This window comes from Gossypium hirsutum, chromosome A13 (genome assembly GCF_007990345.1).
Source record: "Gossypium hirsutum isolate 1008001.06 chromosome A13, Gossypium_hirsutum_v2.1, whole genome shotgun sequence".
Lineage (NCBI taxonomy): Eukaryota > Viridiplantae > Streptophyta > Magnoliopsida > Malvales > Malvaceae > Gossypium > Gossypium hirsutum.
In genome coordinates, this window is record NC_053436.1 from 76,107,362 (window position 1) to 76,117,065 (window position 9,704).

A 9,704-nucleotide genomic window follows, 5' to 3' on the forward strand; every position below is an offset into this window, starting at 1 on the left:
TGGAATTTGTGTGATAATTCTCCATGCATTTTCTTTCAACCCCATTCCATAGTTATCTCTAATTAAGTTTATACAGAAATCTCTCTCTCCAATTAATTATTATTTTTTAAAGAAACTAGTCTTTTTTCTACAACATGAATCTACGTATCTAATTTTTTTTATTTTTACAAATATTTTTATTTTATATACTTATTAATTAATTAATGATTATCCAAATATATATATATTCTTCCATTTTTATTTAAAAGGAACTTTTTATTCGATGAAGAATTTCCTTTTGATGTTATTCAATTATATCTAAAGCAACTTATCATAATTTTTTTCGGGAAAATATTTGGTTTATTGTGAACAGAACTTGTATATTTCAAGGTTAGAGGGTTGACAAGTATTTTGTAGGGATACAATAAAATTTTAAAAAAATATGAGACACATGGAAATTTTTAAAGGTTGTTTGTGAAATAAAAAACAAACATTACCCATATATCAAATACTAACTCAAATTTTTTATTAATATTATTAATAATGATTTTAAAGATTTAGTTTAAAAGTTATACTGATATTATATTATGAGTTAATGTTTGGTACATTGGTAGTGTATTTTTTTATTATTTTGCAAGCAATCTTAAAAAATTGCTATGCATCTTCTTCTTTTTTAAATATTTATTTTTAAAATTTTACTATGCTCCTATAAGGCACTTGTCAAATTGGGGTTATAAAATAAAAGAAACCTCTTTTTTACAATCTTATTTATTATGATAAGGAAACGCTTTTAATTCAGTTCTGTAAAACGTGGGTCTCCAAAACCCAATGTCGTAGTTCAATTTATCTCTAGTTCATATGGATGATGACAAATCTCAATTAAAGTGAAGTATAGTGGTAATTTTCAATTTCCACTTAAAACATAGTGATAAATTTGCATATTAACATAAATATTTTGATTAAATAAAAAAATAATAGTTAAGTGAATAAAATAGAATAAAAACATAATTAAGTGACTATTTTACCTTAAATAAATTTAATGATTTATATATTGATTTTTTTGGTGGAATATATATTGGAACTTTTAATAATATCGTAATAAAACTTTTATGTTAAATCATTTCATCTTTTTGATAAAAATAATTGCTATATTATATTAAAATATATGATAGATTCTAAAAAAAATAACAAAATATGAGCAAAGTTACACTTCAGGTAAAAGAAACTAATAATTTTTATATTTAATGTTCAAATATTATCATTTAGTTAAATTTAAAATCATTGATGAAGAAACTATAATTAATTTAAAAAGTTTAAAAATAAATAAATAGATAAAAATATGTAATAAACTAAATAAAAATAAAAAATCTAACTTCCTAAAAACAAATAAAATAAAAATATTATTAAGAAAAAATAAAACATGATCAAAACCATTTAATTTCTAATAATATTTAAAAAAAAAAGATTTTAGTTTGTCAATTTGGATCTATTAGAATTCTCATCCCCTTTTTCTATCAACATTTATTGCTGTTTACAGAACTTATATTTAATGTAATTAATTACATCATAGCTTTACTATTCCATAATACGTTCATCAACAGCATAATGATTCTTTTAAAGAAATATTGATACACTTTTCAAAAAGTACAGATTTGTGAGAAAAATTAAATGATGGCTTAGGATCTAATAAAGGACCCATCACCAACCTAATAGATGGCTAGATGCTATTAAATAAAAACAATCCCATCTATACAACTAGTCACTATATTTGTCATTCAAAACAACTAGTCAAAATTAACACATTTGTTGGTTCTCATAATATATTGTTAAAAACAATTGTATTTTTATGAAACTTTGAGGCATATTCTCAATAGGTAAAGATGGAGAGTTGAATCATAAAATTATGGTTTCATATTCTACTCCATGAGACCTTTACAACGGTATATTATATGCTTAAAATGGTTGAGTGATGAATGAGAAATTGATACTCAAAGTAAGCTACTAGGAAATATTTGTTAAGGAAAAGTAAAGGCTTAGATCTCACATTGGTTAAATACCAAGTGTGAAATGTGTTTATATATTGGAACCCTCTTATAAGTTGATTGAATGACTAAGTTTGGAACTTTGCCTCATGCGAGGGTGGTGTAGGTCCAAGCCCAAATGGTGGTGTGCACCCACACGATATGGGCGATGCAAAATGCTCGAACCAATTAAGCCTAGACTGAGCCTATGGATATTTTAGCCCAACACAAAATTTAATTTTTCCTCAGCAAATATATATAATTTGATATAAAAGGATATATATCCTAAATTATTTGATTCAACTGCCCATTTAATGCAGATTTATTTCCATAAACTCCTCCATTTTGAATGCCTATAAAAGGTTAAGACTTCTTCAAAATTCTTTGCTCAATTTTCCACTCTCTCACACCGGCTTTCTGTTGCTATCAAAACTCTTTTTTTCTTCTCCGAATTTTTCAAATGTTCTAGTGATAGAAAAAGGCAATATTCGTTCGTTGATCGTTGTAGAGGTGCTACTACTTTAATCATTTGTTATTGTTGTTGTATCTTAGGAGACATTCGTCCAACATTCCTCCAAGTATCGTAAGAGCGGCCGAATCTATCTTAAAGAAACTGTGTTTTCATAGGCCTCAACATATCATAAAATCTTTTTCCTTCCTTTTTTATTTCAACTTATGTTACGGTTTTATTTTGTTTTCGTATTTAACAAATTAAATATAAATCATTCATTCTATTTATATTTATTTTTATATGGTTATTTAGATCTATTTATTTTGTTCGCTAACGTATTTTGTCCAACATATATATTATATTATCTTTTATTGGGTTTTTAAATAAGAGATTCTACCATTTTATCACACAGTTTTGGGTTTTAATTTTAAGATCTTAACTTGAATTTTATTTTTAAAATTAGAGTCTTGTTATGGTACTCATCATTACTGACCCGCTACCCCGTTACCTGATAGGGTATCAACCCGTAACCTGCATGGATTGTCTCTTAGGTTCGCACGTGAGGTATTCGTATCCTTTCATGAGCTCGCATGATATGGGTTCCCAACATCATGCATGCAAACCCACACATAGAAAACACGTGTTAACCTTAGAAATAGGGTATATATGGGGACCTACCTACAATGTCACATCCATGAACAGTAACCATATAATATATATAGAGAATTTAACCCTTTTGAGAGAAAGACACATAAAAACACTCAACAATTTGGTGTGGTTAGTGTAGACAGAGTTCCGACCTTCAGAAAATCAGAAAACCAAGATGACTCACCCTAATGAGAATTTCCCTAACGGTTTCCCATCGGACCAAGCGGGAGGTTCTGGCACCGGCAGCCAAACCCTAAGAAATAGATCTCTTCGCTGGTTGGTTTGCTGATCGGCCAGAAAATTTAGGCAACTTAGGCCAAGGAGGTGATTCTAATTCTTTTAATATTAATTCCCATTCTAGTCCGGGGCCATCTTTCCCTTCTGATCAAGGAGCATCGCCACAATAGTTGTTTGGTTTACAAGAGTACCTAAGGTTAATAAAATAAAAAATGACTCAAAAAAGTTCCAAGTTTGAATAGTAATAATAATTTCACTAGGAGTTGCTCAGACAAAATGAAGAACTAAGAAGAAAGGTGCAGTTCGACCCCTCTGGTATTTAGGACCATTTCACGCCTCTCTAGGAGGAGGTTGTAGGAGCACATGCAAAGCCATGGTAGAATGAGATGGATGCTTTGCGTAGAAATGTGTGAAAATTGCACCCTGATGTACAAGACATAGACCAGTTATTTTGTTCAAACAACCCTTTGCCTCCAAAAGTGGCAGCTATGATCCTACCATTCGATTTTAAAGTGTAGAAAGAGATATTTAAAGGTAGAAGGGATCCTCAGGAAAATCTCATGCAGTATAATGATTACATGAATGTGTTAAGAGCTTTTGATGCAGTGAAATGTAAAGTTTTCTTGATGACTTTTAGGGAAACGCCAAAGATTGGTATTTTAATACAGTGAAATGTAAATTTTTCTTGATGAATTTTAGGGAAACGCCAAAGATTGGTATTTTTCTTTGCCACAAGGCTCCATTCAAAGCTTCTCACAATTGAGTCAGATGTTTTTGGGTAAGTTTCATGCCAATAAGATGATAATGAGCACTCCTATGAGTTTGATGTCAGAAAAACAGAAAGATGGATAATCTTTGCAAGAGTATGTCAAACGGTTCCATGCAGGCACGTTGAATACAAAAAACTTGGAGGACCAACAGGCACTTGATGCCTTCATTATGAGAGTTCAAAATGAGCACATTCAGTACTCATTTACTGGTAACAAACTACAGAGTTTGGCAAACTTATACGAAAGGGCCTACAAGTTTGTTGAGGAAGAAGAAATTAAAAGAGTGGCTCACAACACTTTTTAAAGGGATAATAGGTAATTTAGGGACTTTTAGGGTGCGTGTAGCCAAAAAATTCCTTCTTCTCAGAGTTTAGGAGTCCAAAGTGGGGGACAATAGAGGAATTACTTGCAAAATGAATTGCTAAAGGTGGTCAGAGACCTCAAGGCAAACATACTTGTATGTTCCTTATGGAAAATTTGAAGCTTACAATCATTTAAATGCTTCGCGTACCTACATTCTTAATCAGGTTAGAAGTTTGGGCATCTTACCAAGCCCAACACTTATGCAACGTAGCCAGTCAAGATCCAACTCAAAAGATATATGTAGTTTCCACAATGACAGGGGACACAAGACTGAGGATTGTTTCTCTTTAAAGGATGCTATAAATAAGGTTGTTAAAAATGACGAGCTAAAAGATTTTATGGCTCAGGATGCTTCGCCCTCAGGTTAGAGTTCGATGGGTGCTAATAAAGGTAAACAAAAGTCAGAGGCATGATATATGTGATAATTGGTATATATGAAGATTAGGTGAAAACCAATAGGTTATTCATATTGGATCATCATGATTCACTTATTCCGTACCTGCGGAGGATAAACACTACGACAACCAAGACTTAAGCGTCTCAAACCATCTTGCTTTTACGCGATGATGGCACTTTGAAGCTATTGGTGATTGAATTGAGTTTGCCACATCTGAATAGGGATCAATTAGGTTCTGTTAGCAAGGTTTACACACCTGCAGCACATGGAGTTGAAGGTTCAATACGGCAATTGGATAAAGCTTATGTTGCTGTAAATGACTCTGGTGTTCATCAACTCATAAGCCATTGGTATAAATATATAAAAATAGCATGTATGCATTGATTAGCTTCAATCTAAGAGGATGGTTTATGTTTATGGTTTTTTTAATCTATTTACAGGTTGAACACTCATACAACAATGGAGCCATTCGTGATTGTAACGAACCGACAGCTTAGTGTAGTTCATCCAATTTATAAGCTTCTCAATCCTCACTTCCGGGACACGATGAACATCAATGCCTTTGCTAGGAAGATTCTGATTAACGGAGATGGTGTCTTGGAATTAATAGTTTTCCTTGGAAAGTATGCAATAGAAATGTTATAGGTAATTTACAAGAGTTGGAATTTTCTTGACCAGGAACTTCCTAGAGATCTCAAGAAAAGGTACATTTAGCTTTAATACAAATAGTTTTTCCCTGTATTTAGAGTCATACCCTTGCACTCATGTTCGAATACATGATGGACATGGGTATATAAAGCTTTTCGATTATGGAAATAACATGTTTTCATCTTCTCTATTCAGAGGAGTTGCAGTCGATGATAAGAGTTCATCAAATGGTCTTCGTTTGCTGATAAAAGATTATCCATATGCTGTTGATGGACTAAAATTTTGGTTTGCAATTGAAAAATGGGTCAGAGATTGTTGCTCCTTCTACTACAAGACCGATGAAATGGCCAATAAGACTCTAAACTTCAAGCCTAGTGGAAAGAACTCTGAGAGGGGGGCCATGGCGACAAGAAAGATGAGCCATGGTGGCCTAAAATGCAGGCTCGAGAAGAGTTAATTGATTCTTGCACCATTATCATATGGGTGGCTTTGGCTCTCAATGCAGCAGTTAACTTTGGCCAATATCCTTATGCAGGCTACCTCCCGAACCGCCCGACAATAAGTCATCGATTCATGCCACACCAGAATACATAGAACTAGAGTCCAACCAGGACAAGGTTTTCTTGAAAATAATAACTGCTCAAATGCAGACACTCCTGGGAATATCCTTGATAGAAATCCTATCAAGGCATTCATCAGATAAAGTTTATTTAGGGTAGAGAGCCAACCCTGAATGGACATCAGATGAAACCCCACTTGTAGCTTTCAATGAATTCGGGAAGTGGCTTACTGGGATAAAGGAATGGATTGTAAAGATGAACAACGACGAGCAGTTGAAGAACCGTCTTGGTCCGGTCAATATGCCATACACATTGTTGTATCCAACTAACGAACATGAACTTACGGGTAAGGGAATTCCAAACAATGTCTCAATCTCATGCATTTATCTTTAAATTCTTTAACAAAGGCCATTAAGTTCTTCATTTTTTTTAATTATACACAATTGTAAATAAATGAAAGTTTGTTGTTAGTGCAACAAATAAAGTTTTATAGATATTCAATGTCTGTATAATATTGTAAGAACTTCGATATTATTGTAATTTGCATTGTCCTCTTGAAGGACTTTAATACATGGTGTAGAATATTGTTTATGTCTTCCAAATTGACATTGCCATGAACTCAAGGAGGCCAATGAGTTATAATTGAACTTCTAAACATTTTACGGATAATTTTCTCTTGATAGTTTCATAATTCAATAATTATGAATTATTTATTATTATGATTATTATTTTCTAAGGGATGAAGAAACATATTATCCAAGTTTAAATTTGAAACCTAATGTTAAATAAGGAATTAAGCAACTTTACTTTTTGTTAAAAAAGGGCCTATTACATCAAAGGGCACAAAGCCTTGAAATATACAACAAGTTAAGCACAAAATCCCCCAACCCCAATGAAAGAATGTTTGTTAATTACAAAAAAATAAAATAATTTTAAATTTATATGGATTCGAATTAGGGCATTAGATATAATATTTTAAAAAATAATTTTGCTTTTCTATGGGTTTGAACCATGATTGATTTATTTAAAGTTAAATATCATTGTTTTAATTATTTTCACTTTTACAAAACATTTCAATGAAAACTAAGGTTTTCAGAACTAGACTAATGGTCTAATCAGGTCACCGGTTGTCTGTCCAATTGGTTTGATTAAAAAATTATTAAAAAATTCATAAAAAAATAAAAGGTAAATTACACCCAAGGTCATTAAACTATTAGTAAGTTTACATTTTGATCACTCAACTTTAAAATATTATGTTATTAGCCTATTTGAAAGTTTTCATTTAAGTTACCAAACTGTTAAATCATTATTGTATGGACTTCTTTATTCACAACACTTGCATCATTTGAAAGCTTTCCTTTTCATTCTCTTCTCCAAATCAATTTTCTTTCATGGAATAACTTTGAACGTCATGAATTTGCGACCTAAAATTCAAAAAGCTTTCTTCTTCGATCTTCGGCACTAATCGACAAATTGACTTGGATCTAAAGTATGTCCTTCTACTCATGAATGGGTACTAATTCATCGTATCAATCATCAAATTGTCGTATGGAGCTCGCTAGCCAGACTTTAAAAAGACTTAACCACCTAATGACTTGAATAAAAACTTTTGAGTAATTCAATGACTTAAATGATAACTTTCAAATAGTTCAATAACCATTTTGTAATTTTTTAAAGTTGAGTAATCAAAACATAAATTTACTAATAGTTGATGGAACTTGGATATAGTTTACCCAAAATAAAAAAAAAATTAAAAATATGGTTCAACTAGTTCTATCTTGGCTCAATCGATCTATAATGATTCCAGAGTCAATAGATCTAATGCCTTTCTCTAGACTGGTACCTAGTTAATTCACAGTCTAACCGGTTTGATCTAATTCAAACAACTTCGGTGAAAATAATAAAAATAATATTTTATTATTTTTTAATTTTTACATTGTTAAAATTTCCAAAGATTATTTAAAAAAATGAAAACTACCTCTCTCTCTTTTTTTTAATCCAAAAGAAGCCTTATTGATTCGTTGTGGAAAAAGTTTTCCATAATTTAAAGAGAATTTTATTGGCTTTAATTTTAAGGTACATTCAAATTATTATAAGGCTAAAAGATCTAAAAGCCCTCAATACAAAAATTAAAAAAAACAATTGAGCTATTATGAAAAAAGTACACTCAATTAAACTTTTGATCCTTTAAAACTCTTAGTCCCAGAGCTTCAAGATCTAACTTGGAAAACACACAACGAATTCAACTTATTGGAGCATGTTCTTGAACTCTACTATGGTGGAGTTAAGCTTCCTTCTGGACCTTTTCTTGACAATATCATCAACAACATCCCCTTGGAGATGCTTAAAGAAATTTTCTGAACTGATGGAGCCCAATTGTCGAAATTTTTTGTGCCTCAAGTCATTCAAGGTTTGCATTAAATGTATTGCTAATTTCAGAGTTAAATATCTTTATTGTTGATTCCAGTCATTTACTTCGATATTTTTTAATGAATTGGAGCAGACAGTAAGACTGCATGGAGGACTGATGAAGAATTCGCCAGAGAAATGCTGGCTGGAGTTAACCCTGTTATAATCCGTCTTCTTCAAGTAATTTTTTTATCTGGAAATCCGTTCAATTCTTAAAATTTACCATATGTTAAATATATATATTTTCTGGTTTTAGGAATTTCCTTCTACAAGCAACCTAGATCCAAAAATATATGGTAATCAAAACAGTGCCATAACCAAGGAACACATTGAGCACAACCTAGAGGGACTAACAGTAGAAGAGGTGAGAATTCGAATACCCCAGAATTAATGTTATTTGGTTTATCCTTTTCAAATCAGTTTAACTTGAAAAGGATTTGGTTGAACAGGCACTGAGAACCAACAGGTTATTCATATTGGATCATCATGATTCACTTATGACGTACCTGCGGAGGATAAACACCACAACAACCAATACTTATACGTCTCGAACCATCTTGCTTTTACGCAATGATGGCATTTTGAAGCCATTGGTGATTGAATTGAGTTTGCCACATCTGGATGGGGATCAATTAGGTGTTGTTAGCAAGGTTTACACACCTACAGAACATGGAGTTGAAGGTTCAATATGGCAGTTGGCTAAAGCTTATGTTGCTGTAAATGACTCTATTGTTCATCAACTCATAAGCCATTAGTATGAATATGTAAATTAACATGAATGTATCGATTAGCTTCGATCTAAGAGGATGGTTTATGTTTATGGTTTTTTAATCTGTTTACAGGTTGAACACTTATGCTACAATGGAGCCATCCATGATTGCAACGAACCGACGCTTAGTATGGTTCATCCAATTTATAAGCTTCTCTATCCTCACTTCTGGGACACGATGAACATCAATGCCTTTGCTAGGCAGATTCTGATTAACGGAGGTGGTGTTCTGGAATTAATAGTTTTCCCTGGAAAGTATGCAACAGAAATGTCATCAGTAATTTACAAGAGTTGGAATTTGCTTGACCAGACACTTCCTAGAGATCTCAAGAAAAGGTACATTTAGCTCAGATATAAATAGTTTTTCCTTGTACTTAGAGTCATGCCCTTACACCCTTGTTCGAATACGTGATGGATACAGGTATATAAAGCTTTTGAATTATGAAAATAAC

The 9,704-nt window shown here is 32.0% G+C and overlaps 2 pseudogenes; both read left to right on the plus strand.

Annotated features, from left to right (window-relative positions):
* Positions 1–3,274: 3,274 nt before the first annotated feature.
* Positions 3,275–6,205, plus strand: LOC107894503 (probable linoleate 9S-lipoxygenase 5; annotated as a pseudogene).
* A 124-nt stretch (positions 6,206–6,329) lies between these two features.
* On the plus strand, positions 6,330–9,238 carry LOC107894504 (probable linoleate 9S-lipoxygenase 5; annotated as a pseudogene).
* Positions 9,239–9,704: the final 466 nt, after the last annotated feature.